Source organism: Astyanax mexicanus, chromosome 11 (assembly GCF_023375975.1).
Source record: "Astyanax mexicanus isolate ESR-SI-001 chromosome 11, AstMex3_surface, whole genome shotgun sequence".
NCBI classification, from domain to species: Eukaryota; Metazoa; Chordata; class Actinopteri; order Characiformes; family Acestrorhamphidae; genus Astyanax; species Astyanax mexicanus.
This window is the reverse complement of record NC_064418.1, coordinates 33,911,254-33,925,968: the sequence shown is the minus strand read 5'-3', so window position 1 is coordinate 33,925,968 and position 14,715 is coordinate 33,911,254. Positions and strand designations below refer to the sequence as shown.

General features: G+C 38.9%; 1 protein-coding gene across 13 annotated transcripts in view; it reads left to right on the top strand.

Moving 5' to 3' along the window:
• The first annotated feature begins 4,699 nt into the window (after positions 1-4,699).
• Positions 4,700-14,715, top strand: part of LOC103024662 (bromodomain adjacent to zinc finger domain protein 2B) — a 91,360-nt gene continuing 81,344 nt past the window's right edge. For 7 of the 13 annotated variants that reach the window (XM_049485220.1, XM_022680022.2, XM_049485222.1 and 4 more), the window contains exon 1: positions 4,700-4,945. The gene's annotated coding sequence lies outside the window, so the exon portion shown is untranslated. Of the gene's footprint in view, positions 4,946-5,190; positions 5,269-5,523; positions 5,644-14,715 lie in introns of those variants that run through there. The other 6 variants (XM_049485227.1, XM_049485224.1, XM_049485228.1 and 3 more) reach the window with 3 other exon arrangements.

Here is a 14,715-nt window from a genome sequence, read left to right as displayed (position 1 = left end):
CATAATTTAATTTTGAAAAAGTAAGTACTTTTCCATGTTAAGTATACTTACAAATATATTTAATACACTTTTCTTTTACAAGGGTTTTCTTGAAGGTTTCTTACTTTGAAACTGAAGAACACCTTATAAGGTTCCTCAAAGAACTTTTATCAGTGTAGCAACTCAGATTTACAGAATATTACATTTTATTATACATAATTTGTTTCTTTCATTATTTTGACCATTATTGCTGGTTCTGTTTATCTTGTTCTTATTAAAGTCCAGCTTTCATGTCCAGCTGTGCCACTTGCTCAGCAGTGCTGAAGTGGTCTACAGAGCCTATGCAATGTGACAGCGGTCAGTAATATGCATGTATGAGTGTGTGAGAAATCCCAGTCCCCCATAAGCACTTCCAGCATGTAGTTCTCCCTACTCTCACCACTTTGATCCCTCATCACCACCATGCCACCTTCGCTCCATTTCACACTCATTACATATTAATGTATGCACGTTAATTGCGTGATGAAATAAAGGGCATTTTTTATTCATAAATACAAATATAAAACCATCATCGAGGGATATGGTTCTTGAATGTTTGACTGTACGGTCTGCTCAGTAAGCGTATATACTGTCACTGTTTGAGTGAAATACACTGTGGAACATGACAGTAATGTATTCACACCGCTCACTCGACTACAGCAGCAGAGTAGTTATTAACAGTAATAATCATCTTCAACCACTGAAACAATCAAGGCAATGATGTCTTAAATTTATTACAGGTTAAAGGGGCTTTTTACCAAGCTGTCATAAGTTTTGCATAATTCAATTGTAGCGATGTAAAGTCATACAGAATGTTTTGATGTGAAATGTAATCTGTGTTTTGATTGTAGAGAAAATAGCAGATTATTTGGATCATATTCCACACAAAATCACAATAATGGCTAGAACATGTCAGAAAGTATATGTTCTACAATATATACTGCTCTAGAAAAAATTAGGTGACCACTTTAGTTACTGAATTAATTTATCTGATTTTGTTATATATATGTACATGTTTGAGTTAAATGAACATGGACAACATTTCTTTCACATTTCAAATACAAATATTGTCATTTAGAGCATTTATTTGCAGAAAATGAGAAATGGCTGAAATAATAAAAAAGATGCCGAACTTTCAGACCTCAAATAATGCAAAGAAAACAGGTTCATATTCATACATTTTATGCATTTTTGCATGTTCTACTGCACCAGTCTTACACACTGCTTTTTAATAATTTTATGCTACTCCTGGTGCAAAAATTCAAGCAGTTCAGTTTGGTTTGATGGCTTGTAATCATCCATTTTTCTCTTGATTACATTCCAGAGGTTTTCAATTTGGTAAATTTAAAAAAACCCATCATTTTTAAAGGTCTCTTATTTTATTCCAGAGCTGTATACTGATACGATATAATATCAATAAAACAATATAAATACCAGTGCCAATGACAATGTATGGCTACAATCTACAAAAAATCTGAAAATGTATTTTTTTTCAATTCATGCAATGAACATCAGCCAGTGTGACAGATTCTGTAAATATTGAAAAAAGTATTTAAGACTCATATCATCATTACTGAAACATTTACTATCATGATATAGACATATATGGATATTGCATGCATGTAATGCATTCTGTTTCCTATCCAAAATGACCAGTGAATCTAATCATAATAATTCATCATCCACTAAATATGTTATTTATGGTGACATGTCAAAAGTCATGGGTTGACAGTGTGTTGATAATGTTGATTAAAAATTTGTGTTTTCCCTGTTAAGGCTTGGAAATGCCCACACCTGTATAAGTTATGATGTGTTATCTTGTGAGTAAAAAATGCTGCTCAGGTGACAGGAATGATCACATAATTCAAGTGAGGATTGCTGATTGGTGTGATTGCACTGCTGTGAGGATTTGATTGAATTCAGTGACAATAAGAGTCACCACACCACCAACTCATCCCTAACTCATCACTATCTTCCCAAATCATCCTAAAAGTATTGGATGGAGCACCATCATTCCGGAGCTCACACCTGGCATTAGGCATTAGGTGTTGTATCAATAGGTTCATGTTTATCTGTCATATTCTGATGACTGAAACAGTTCTCTACAGAGAGTAAACACGCAGTGTGTGTGTACTTTTGCACATCTGTGTCAGCAGTAACTGGATGCATTATTTTAATTATGGATATATCTTGTTTATCTTTCTTGATTGTTTGTTCTACATCTTAATGATATAATTATGCACAAATTTAAAAAAATTTGTTCTTGCTTATTATTTTACAACAAAACAGAGCGAGCAAGGCTCTGTTAAGCTTGTAACGGGATTAAATGAAATGTGAACTGAAAATGTTTTTATTTTCCTTTTCCTTTATGGTGCTGGAAGGCATGTGGTTTAATGCAATTACAGAGTGTGTTATGCTCAGGGATGATTAAAATCTGTGTTGTATGTGTTAGTGGAAAATCAATAACTGCAAGCAGAGGCCCGGCAGAGGATTTCTAAAGGATGCGCCATGACTAATACAGCCCAAAAATATAATAGTAATAATAGTAATAATTAAAAGCAAATCAGCACATTAATTTGTTTTCCATCAGTCCAGGGAGGGATCATTTTTATGCTTTCTTTCTGTCTCATTATACTTTCTAATCAAGACTCCTTTTAAAAGCTGCTTTTTAAAGGAAGACAGGCTGTTTGCCCTTCCCCCAACGTAGTTGCTTTGCCGTCATTGTACTTGCACTTATTATGCTACAAAAGACTGAGCCAGGCTGACATTTCCATGGTATGGATAAGAGCCCGGTATGCAAGGCTTCTGTGATAATGACATTGCTTTGAGCTCTCTCTCCCCCTATGCGTTCCCTCATCAACATTCTCCAATACAATTAAAATCCCAGCATCTCCCTGCTCGGGTGACAAACGCGTCAAATCATTTCTCCCCCCGGTTGGCGATGGTGATGAGCTGAGCGGGCCTGTCTCTTCCTGCATCTCTAAAAGCAATGCAAAATGCAAAAGAAAGAGAAAAAAAAACACTGACCCCCAGCTCCCCAGGAGGAAGACAGAGGAAATCAATGAGCTCAGGAGACAGCCAGCGAGCAGCCACATAAACCTGCTTTAAATTCCAAAAGCTGAATAAGGATTTTTCCACATCTTTAATTCAGCAGAGTCTGAGTGACTTTGTCTCTTAAATGACTCCCACTGAGCAATTACCACCAGCGCCTGCTCCCTGCAAGAAACGGCTTCCTTATGTGAGAAGTCATTTACGGCTGCTGTTATGGCCATTTAGACCTTTGGATCCAAACATTCAAACTAATATGATGGAAGTGCTTTCCAACCAGATGCTGTGTTTCACATTTCCAACCACAGTTATGCTGTGGTTATGCTCCCCTCTGTTCAGCAGTGCTGTAACACCTTTAACAATAACTCTCAGCTCTTCACAATTTCTCATTAAACCAACATTTGTACACATCCTCCACAATATCTGTCTGTAGTCTACTTAGTGTTGATCTAACACAGTCGCAGAGGCCTCCGCACGCCTCTCTCCTGTGTTTCTCCCGGTGGGCAGACTGAGCAACACGTTGATGTGTGTTTTTTGTACCCCTTCTCTTGTGTCCTCTTTAACCCCTCAGTCCAACCAACCCCATACAGACCTCCAAAGCAGGTCAAGTCTCCAATCAGTAATTGTGAGTGTTCTCATAACAAACCTCTCTCCCTCTGTTCGTTCTATAGATGGACAAAAGTATTGGGACACCTGCCCTTTCATTCATTGTTTCTTCTGAATCAGTGGTATTTATACAGGCAGAGTTTTTTCTACTTTTGCCGGAGTAACTGTCTCTGCTGTCTGGGGATCTACTGTTGTGTTCTATTAGATTTGGTGCTGTGCTTTTTATATTATTATTTTCTACCATGAGTTGGGTTGCAAAATAAAGGAAAAGGGAAATACTCCTCTAAGACTGTTGGAAACCCATTCCAGGTGTACAAATCTATCACCAAATCAAAATGTGCTCCTTTTAGGAATCTATTCTGGCTTGTTTACCATTTTTTTACTACATAATTCTATATGTGTTTCTTAATCTAAAATGTAGAAAATTATCAAAAAAAAAAAAAATTGAAGCCAACATTTTGTGAATTTCTTAAATTCATCAACCCTTTAACTGGACTTTATTTAACATAATATGCTATTTTGCTTAAATAAGTTATAAAATAATTTAAAACGCATATTAAAACTGTCCAAATGTCCAGTCTATGAATCTATTATTTTATATATAAAAATAATAAATTTAATTTTTAATGAATTGATAAATAATAATTCTACACTATTTTATTGTATAATAAAGTGTTTTGTGTGTGGTCTTTAGATGAATTGTATTATAATATCCACATTAATAAGGAGCCACAGTTTAATTTATCTTAACTTGTTTAAAATAACCTGTTTCTCTCTTCCTCTCTTTTTCTTTTCTTGGTCTCTCTCTTCTTCTCTTTTCTCTCTCTCTTCCTCCCTTTTCTCTCTTTTTTTCTCTTTCTCTTTTCTCTCCATCTCTCTTTTCTCTCTCTCAGTTTTCTCTTCTTCTCTCTTTTCTTTCTCTCCCTCTCTCTCTCTCTTTCTCTCTCTCTCTGAATGACTGTCAGCAGGCGTGTAGATGGCGTTGACGTCACGGCCGTTCCTTGAGCACAGGCAGAATGAACCGTGAGCAGAGTCTCCTTTAATCTGGAGACTCAAACACACACACATACACACCAACACACACACACACACACTGCTCAGCCGCTTCCCTGACATCTGCTGCCGCTGCCTCCGCTTTCCGAGAGTCGAGGAGGAAGAGCTCTGTACTGTTCGCTGTGTTTTTCCCCCATAAGAAGAGAGTGAGATACTTTAACGGCACCTGAGCGGCGGAGGAGATAAAGAAAGAGAGAGAGAGGTCTGGGAAGATCGGAGGGTGAGTTTTGTTGTGTTTTAGTTGAGCGAGTTTAGCGCGCTGTTCGCTTAGCGCCTGTTCTCCGGACTGTTGTTTAGCCCGGGTTAGCCGCGGCTCGTTGTTGTTCGGGGTGATAGAGCGCGAGGTAATGGTTGCTAGGTTAGCTGTCCCGCCGCGCGCGTGGGTCGGTTAGTTAGTTAGCTAGTTGGCTAGGCTAAGCTTAACGGCTCTGCTCAGTTTAACGGCTCTGCTTTCTGTGTGAACCAGAGTAACATTTAACCAAAACCAAAAGTGCCCAGAACAGGCTGAGCGAGCACGCTGGGGTCAGATAGGAAAGATAAGAAGTAGGATGACTTTCTGACTCACTTTTTAAAGTGTTTTGCTGAAATGTTAAACGGTTTATTGGTGAAGTTAATCAGCGAAAACCCGTAGCTGTTATTTTCTGGTGTTTTGATTTGGTTAAATCACTTTAGCTGTGAAGTAGCTGTTAGCTTTTCTTCTCGGTAATGAGTAATGAAAGTGAACACCGGCTGCCTGCCTCATCCGCTTCTCTGTGCCGAGCCTCTCTTTGTGTGTGTGTGTGTGTTTGCTGACTCTTCATGTGGCCGTTGAACAGTTAAAGGAAGAAAAACTCGTGGTGTTTGGGTTAGGCTGTGGTTGAGTGCACGCAAGGCGACGAGCCGACGAAAAGTCCAAGATTTATGGATTTATTTATGAAAGTAAGTTTTGCTGCAGTTCATTTATTAGTTTTAAATGTCATTACAGGCTCGTCTAAATGTCATTATGTGTTTACGACCTCGTTAGCGCCGTCATTCAAAAGTACACCAAGTAAATAAGAGCCTCTTTAAATTTGATTTATTTTGGATTTTTTTCACTCTAACCGTAACAGTTAGTGAGCCGTCTATCCTGTCTTTTATAAAGACTATGGCTCATTTTCTTTCTTTCTTTCTTTCTTTCTTTCTTTCTTTCTCTTTATTTATTTATTTGTGTCTCTTTCTGTATTTCTTGCTGTCTTTTTTGTCTCTTTCAGTCTTTTATTATTTCATTCTCCTTCTTTCATTTATTCTTTTTTTTCTGTCTGTCTTTAATTGTTCCTCTTTTTGTCTTTCTATCTCTTATTTTTCTCTCTCTTTTGTTCTCACAGTTTTTATTGCTCTCCATTGTCTTTCTCAACTTTCTCAGAAATTAGTTGCTCAAATATCTCTTACATTAGTCACTCTACTTTTCACACTTGTATAGACTTTTGTTTAAAAAGCCTTATTCACCATGCTGAACTTGTTAAACTTGCCACCAGATAGATGAATTTGTAGAAGTGAGATATTTTAAGTCCAAATATTAAATAAAAAAGACTTCTAGGCAAGTGGATCCCTAACTGTGGGACTTGTACAACTTGTGGTACATAATACATCCCAAGGTGGTAGGCCAGGCATCCTCAGTGGTGTATGCAGTAAATTTTATGATGATAATTAAAATCTATAATATAATTCACCTGTAATTGTCCAAACATTACACTTGTGTGTGTTTATTACTTAACCCTTTAGACCCTGTATCTAAATCCAAACATTAGCTCTTCACTTTTACAACTTTTTCACATCAGTTTTATAGACCCTACCATTGAACCATATGGAACTGTGGGATTCACAAGATATGCTAAACCAACCAGTTTCCATTAAATTCACCTTAGTTTCTGCGTTGTTATTAATATCTGAATAATCAACCTAGAGTTCAAGAGGATGCTAGTTTGCAAATTGCAAAAGCAAGCCGTCTTCACACCATTGGTGATGAACACATGTATGTTGTGTGAAGACCACATTTAGCCTACTGTGTATAAGTGTGTGTTTGTGGCACATGTTCCTCGCAAATGACTTGTAGGTGGTACTTGTAAGTTTTAGTTTGATCATGGGTTATTTGTGGTCTAAACTGTTTAGAACAACCAAACAAGACTTTGTAGAGTTGCTCTGAAGATTTGACTGCTTCAACTTTAAGAGTATTAGTGTTTGGCATTGAACATGGTGAAATTTGACATCCTATTTTTCAAGCTTTGCACATGCCTGTTTCAGCAGTGATTTCACCTAACTTACTCTAGTATGTTGTATCAACAGCTATGATTTACCGTTCATTCTTTTAAGGTTTATGGGATTTAAGGTTTGAATTTTAGTACTATTTCTCTCCAGTATTCCCACAGCTGTGGTCTTCAACTGAAAGAGAAAAGGTGGTGGTTATCATTACATTATCTCACTGACAGAATAGTCAAGAGATAGTGGGGATGGTGAGACATGGCTCCTGTAAATGAACAGTGCTGGTAATGATGTTGAAAATGATTGGAGTTTAGATATATTGGATATCTGGTTTCTTTCTATTTGCACTGAAATAATGAATGTTTTGTTTTGCCTTAGCGTACATGTGGTAGGACCTGTTCGTCTGCAGTGTGTTTGAATTTCTTAATTTCTTTTCATACCAGTAAGACTCTTTTGAGCTTCATGCTCATCCTTTAAACATGACATTGTGTTGTAGGCTAAGCCGAAGCTGATCCGTGAAACAGGCTTAATTTCCAGAGTCTTTTGAACACTCGCTAAATGCAGCGACACAGGCTGTAGTTATACTGCCTCAGGCCCTTCTCTTAGGTGAATATGGGCTTTCTGGCTATGTAATGAGCTACCTGTTCTCAGTCACTGCCTGTAGGGCCTAGGTCTAAACTAGTGTATCACTAGTTCTATGGTTAGTATTATATAATTTCTAAGTCAGTGGTGTTTTGTTCTAAAGATTAGTGGATTTGATCTTTGTTTATTGTTCAAGTGGGGCTTTTAGTTTTGTTTGGTTTGTGAATGTATGGTGAGGGTGATGTAAGGAAGGGAGCATCTGTTCTCCTGAGCGTCCTGATGTGCTTCTTTCCTCTTCTGGGAGAGCAGCCCGCCACTCTGATGCATTGACTTGACAGCTGCTTGATTCTGTGGAGATGCTTGGAAACCATTAGTGGAAATGAATTGAACCCCCCCTCTTTCCTTCCTTTTTCTGCCCCCCTTTACTCACTCACTCACACACACACATAGAGAGAGAGAGACAGGCTCACTCACTTACTAAAGGCACACACATACACACTCACTCGTGGTTTGTAGTGCAAACAAATGGCTATTGTTGCTTTTTGTGGCACAGCAGCTGAACACAAAAGAAGGTCCTGATATACTTGTTGTAGCACCTCAGCTGGAGACGGAGAGAGAAAAAGAGAGAGAGACAGAGTGAGAGAGAGGGAGAGCAAGTGTGAGTGTGCAGAGTTGTCAGGGCTTGTTTTGTTTTGTTTTCCCAGAAGAAAAAAAATGCAGTACCTTCTCACACACACACTTACACACGTATTTAGATCTGATGCAACTTCTTTCATGTGAAACTATTAACCAATATATGTGCGTAAAAGTGAAATTACACAGGAGCTTGACTTGTTGTGGATTTATTCTGTATTCAGCTTCTAATCTAAATTTGAAAGAATGCCAGATTCACCAGTGGCCATTGATTTTTCTTCTCCCCAGTGTGTGTCTCATTTTTTTTTTCCTTCCCAGCACTACTCTTTCTTAGCTCCTGTGATGCAAATGGATGTGTCGCTTCCAGAAGTCGATACGTATTCCCGCCGCTAAGTAATAGTAATGAGCTATTGGACGCCACGAAATGAGAAACCGGTCATAAAGAAGGTTCTTCTTCTTTAGAACGCGGCCTATCATTTACACAACTCGAAAAAGCGCAGTCAGGCCAAATAGGCTAAATCATATTATAAATGGCTGGTGGTGAGGAGGGGCGTTATCGCTGCCAATGAATCAACCGATAACTAGATGCACAGCTAGAAGGTCATCACATTTCCCTCATATTTATTCAACAGTGTCGTCCTTGAGAATGCTTTCAGAATAAGGAAACAATAACACGCTGCTGCTGCAAATCCCTGGGCTCTGCAGTCGGTTATTTAAGATGATGAAAAATAACGCCGTGCCATTTGAATGTGCTGCGCTCCCAGGGGAGGCGTGACCTCAGAGGTATAGAAATAGGTTAGTGCTTGGTACAACACTTTTAAATTCAGCCGCTGATTATTCAGCGTGTAAAAGCTTCGGATGCAGATTGAAAGCACAAATGCACTCACTGTTTGTTTTTGAGATGTCAGTTCCTCTGGAAAATAAAATGAGTCTTTCAAACTCATTCTAGTGAACAGGCGAGTTTAGGTTGGGCCTGTATGAGTCGTTCACCAGGTTTTGACTGCTTGCTGTTTACTGTTCATTGTCAGCAGGATCACATTCTCAGTTTGTCTCGCATGGATGGCACTCCCTGGCAAGGAGCATTATATTCTGTTGGATCTTTAACTAGCTTGAAGTATTATGGCAAGACATGTGGATACATAACTCTAGTGACTGTGTGTTGCTGCTGATCTGAGCTCTACTTCTGAAAGACTCACCAATGGCAGCATGTTGAGATTTTACGTTCTTAAGATCCTGTTTACATCTGATCAGTTTATCTGCCTTTAGTATCAAGAATATATAGGGCTAAGGACTAGCCACATCAAATGCAGGTGTAAACATAGCTAAGATGCATTTAAAAACGGGTGCATTTACTTCTACTAATCAAATGTGTCTCCAGTTAGTAAGACTGATATCAGATTGCTGTGTTGTATATGGAATGTTCAGTTATTACTGGTGTTTTTGTTTTACTGGCAAGGGTTTTTAATTTGAATGTGTCTTCTTGATTGACAGATAAGACGGAGACGGATGCACTTACACCTCTTCTATGGCATGTGGTTCAGTTGCCCCTTAGACCACTTCCTGTAGTGGTTTGAGTGATCAGATTTGTATCTGTATTTAATTTAATTTAATTTAATTATTTTTTTTATATACATCTTGGGTGCATTTTGTTTTAGTGCATTTTTATGCAGCTTATCCTTATAATAATATATTACAATAATATAATTCTGACACTCAAGGCAGATTAAGTGATCAGGTGTAAACAGGGTCTACAGGAGGTGGCTTGAGACACAGCTAAGCCACATGCTATAGCAGTGAACAGCACAGGAAGAGGCTGATAAGAAAAAAAAATGTTTGGTCTAAAGGTGTCTTAGAATTTTTTTTTCTTTTCATTTTTGATTAAGTATTTTATTTGAAGTGTAAGATACTCTTGTGTTGTTTAACAAGCCTGTTTACATCCCTGATATTTAGCCTTAGAGTGGAACACACTTATATTTAGTGGGGCTAAGGCTTTTGCTAATGGGCTGTGTCTGTAAATTTTGAAGGTGTAAATGCAATTAGTGAGCATTGTTACGAAACAGTTGGAGTTGTGGAATTGGCCCATTTTTCTGCTCTGTTTAGGTTATGCTGGATTTACTTCTGATGTTCCTGATATCTCACTTCCACTAACTGAACTCTTATTATTATTTAACTATGCTGAATGAATATGTTTATTGTGCATTCTAAGACATTTTTAAATGATTTTTTGTAATAAATTCCTAAAATAAATTTTATTCTATCATGGGATTAGGATTAAAGGGAATATCTTGCTGTTGATAGATTTTTGTAGTTATGTAGTGTATTGTGTTGGACTTCCTTATGGCTGAAAGAAAACCCTTTACTATGATTTTTTTTTTCTTTTGAAACTTCTTTATTATTTTTCTGCCTGGAGGCATCTTGCATGTCATTTCCCTTCTCCTTCTCTTCACCTCCCCTCTTTCCTGCTTTTGCTCTCATTAATCAGAGCCGTTGCTCTCCTGCTGCGGAGGCCGAGAGCTTCAGCGGTGTGACAGGTGCTTGTGTGCGTTGGGCCTCTGGCCTCTATCTCAGGCGCGTGAAGACAGCCCAGCCCTGGGCCTTCGCAGACAAAACCCTGGAGGTTAATGTTGTATAATTCAGTGTCCCCTATTTGTTTTTTAGATTGATGTCCTAGATCATTAAAGCCTTGGTGCATGTCCGTTTCTAGGTCAGGGATGACACTTTGTGATTGGCTGTGTGAGAGAGGTATTAAAGTGAGATGGTTTATTAGAAATGTGATGGAGTGATTATTCTCCCGCTCTCTCTCACACTCTCTCTCTCTCTGGTCACTGTAATCCTCCCTTTCCTCATCTTTTTCCTTCTCTTATAGATGGCCGTGATGTGTTGTGAGCTGAAACAGATGAAGGCCTCCTGCTGTGTAAATGGGTGTGATATTTGAAATGCCGCTAGTTTGGGCTGTTTGCCCGTCTGCTAACCTCCTTTAGCATCCTGGCGAGGAAAAGTGTGTACCACACTCACACAACAACTGTGGATGGAGAGTGGCAGAGAGAGAGAGAGAGAGAGAGAAAAAAAAAGAGAGAGAGAGAGACAAAATGCAGTGCATTGAGGAAGGTCTTGCATATTCATATCCAAGGGACAGCTGCCTTCCCTTAGAGCCCAGAGGCTCACTATACCTATTATAAACCATTCTACACACACACATGTACATGTACACATTTACGCACACACACACACAGACTGTGCTTCAGCGGCAAGCAGTCCCCTGTCTTATTTATTGATCTTTCTGCATTTAAAATCTGGTCACTCCTCTGGTCACAAAGCCTCTCCATTTTAGCTGTGCTTGCAGCCGCCTCTGCAGACACCGATTTTAAATATTTAATTTTCTCCTAACGCAGCATGAAATGACAGAGGAAAAGAACGACAGTCCATCCCTGAGCTAGTGGGAGGCAGCCAGCACAATCTATTGACACACACACAGTCTTAGACCAGGTTTATTTAGGGTTTGTGTTGACGTGTTTGTTTGTGTGTGTGTGCTGTGGATGACTGGAAGCTTAGCGTCATTGTTACACAGAACCTTGTATCTTATTGTGACATTTCAGGTTTTTTTAACAAACATGAATCTGGCAGTTTTTTTGTGCTTTGTGACAAAGATTTATGGTGAATAGAGCAATAGAAATGATACAAAGCTACTTTGAATGGATTCTTTTAGCATTGGCTTCCATTGAAAAGAAGATAGTTCCTTTCTTTGTAGTTCAAAGTTTTATTGAGATTTTAATTTAAAACCTACATAGTCATACACAGTACACAGTATTTGCAGTAACCTAGTTTGATGACTGCCCAAACACACAAAACAATAAGATGCAATTTAAGAGATTTTAGATGATAAGATGATAAGCAAAGATCTTAGATGAAATAAGATAAAGTATACAGGTGTAGCTACAAAAAATAAGCTTACACTCAAGAACAAGTCCTATGTAATGTCTTTGTTGAGAATGAGGATGTTAAGGATGTCAAGTATGTCCTGTAATAGTGTAGTGTTGAATAGTGTACATACAGTGCAATGGAAAATCGGCAGTAGAGACTCTGTGCTCCTTATGAGGTCAGCATCAAAATGATTTTGAAGTTAAGATTTAAAGATTAAATGCTACCTTTGCATTGATTTCAGTAGTGTGGATGAAGGAGCCAAAAAGTCATGTAAATAAAGATGGTACATGTGCTGTATGTTTGAATATCACTTATCAAGTGTCGCCCTGTCATTCATTTTATCCGGTTCGTGTAATTTTTATTTAAGGAGTGAGTTAAGCTACTGTTTGTAGGCATCTTTCACAGAGGTTACAAATAGGATGCCTACAGGAAAGAACACCACTTTGCTGATGGTGTGAACAAATATAGTAACCTCTCGAATCTGTTCTGCAGTCTAAAAATGAATGTATTGTGTCAGGTTCCATTCTGGGTGTGCAAAGGAAATGGTGTAACTCCACAAACCGTTAGAGCAGCTTGACACAAAGAAACCTGAGAGGGCTGTGCTGCTTCTGGTGGCTGTTTCCGCCAGCGAAACGGTTATTAGACTGTTAGACCTTTGGGGAGGTTGTGTTGTCACTTTCTTTTAAATGATTGCAGAGAGTCTCTTGGCTGTAACATTAGCCAACTCTGCCTGGGTGACACTTCAAAGAGATTCGGGAGAAGTCCTTTCATTGAGGGGCCTAGCAGTGACCTTCTTCACTTCCCCCACAGTGCCGGGACTGAAACAGCAGAGCAGAAGAGAAATAACACGCCTCCTATCTCTGCACTCTGCACTCCAACCGAGGTGACCTGGCAGGAAAGGCCCATCGTGCAGGAGGGCCTGCTAATGGGGCCAGTGTCCTCTGTTCTTTATTGGGGCTGGTATTGATGTGCTGCTGCTTCTTCTTCTTCTTCTTCTTCTTCTTCTTCTGCTGCTGCTGCTGCTGCTGCTGCTGCTGCTGCTGGTTGTTGTGCTTTGATGGAAATCTCCCGAGCTCCTTCAGGCTAGTGCAGCTCCCTGGCGGAAGGCAAATATTTAGAGCTAAATTAAGCAGGCTGCAGGAGAGTGCTAGCAGCGGCGGCATTTCGGAAGCAGCACGTTAGCCGCTCGCTGGGTTCAACAGCTATCCGTCACTCAGCTGTCAGTGTGCCACCGTGTTCCACTCATCATGCTGCATGCTCAGCCTGCAAGAAGGATCTAGACTCTAGAGCAGGTTGATGAATTTTAATTGAAAAACAGTGCAAGGCAAAATCATTTAAATCATGGCATAGAAGCAGTCAGGACTCTGTACTCTGTACTCTGGCTCTTTGGGTTTGCTTTATAAACAACTTTGAGTTAGACATCCAGTGTTGATCCTTGAAAAGAGGGCTTTTTAGGAACAGCTATGGTCGTATGTGTGTGTGTGTGTGTGTGTGAATATAGAAACTTGGCAATCAAAGAACTGTTTAATGGCTTTTATGGTTGTTGAGAAGCATTGGATTTGAACACAACACCTGTTTTGTCTTCTGTATTTTGTAAAGGCTGATGATGACATGCCCCACCTTCCTGTAATTATTCTGAAAGTCTGAATCATCTAGAGCGCATTTTAAAACACTTTGGAGCTGGACATACTCAAATGGTCCAGTAGAACAAGGTGCTGTCACTATAAGCCGAGTGTCAATGGTTAAAATCCTGGATCTGAGCTTTCCTCTGAGCATGCTGCCTGTCCTGTGGTGTTGCATTCATCCTCCTAGTGTTGAGGGCATTACTAGTGATAGGGGGTGTTTTATATAAACACGAATTGGGTAATTTGCCTTGCAGGTTTGGGTGAAAATCGCATAATAGCATAAAATTAGAGAAGAAAAAAGAACCATTAAAAGCTTAATTTTATTTAATTTTTTTGCCTAGTTAAATTGTTTTTCAAATACAAAAATGTTTCCAGTATTTGTATAAATCTCTACTACATAGTCTAAATAGAACCTTTCTTTTTCCTTTGTGTCAAAGACACAAAACGTCATAAGCACTGTGTTATCAGCTATGTAAGATTTGACCTTTTCTCCCACTGAAACCTTGATGCCTTTTTAATCACATTAGCGTCCTGTACTCGCTTGTCCTTTCATGCTGGACTTTCTCCTTTTCTCTCTTGCGCTTAAATTTCAACCTGTGGAGTCTGTTGTTTTTATATTTTCTACTGTATAATTTCATCATTTTGCTGAGGATGTTTTTGTTTGTTATTAAATGAAATTTAGTTGTACAGTTTAGCTACATAAACAAGATTGGTCATATGTATTTTCCAGTGCATTTATTTATTGCAAACATGAATTAATTAGGTTTTATTTAGAATTGTACATTTGGTTTAAAGTTGTTCTCTCTGAAAACCTTCTCTTCTTTGTCTCTAATATTAGTTACTGGATAGCAGGGTGTTCTTACAGGACTGGTATTATCACCCAGCCCTAAATCCCTGTCTGCAGAAGATCCGCTGGTTTTGTGGTTTCTTTTGTGTGTGATGTTCAAATACCTATTTGTAAAAGACCCGCTCTCTCTCTCTCTCTCTCTCTCTCTCTCTCTCTCTCTCTCTC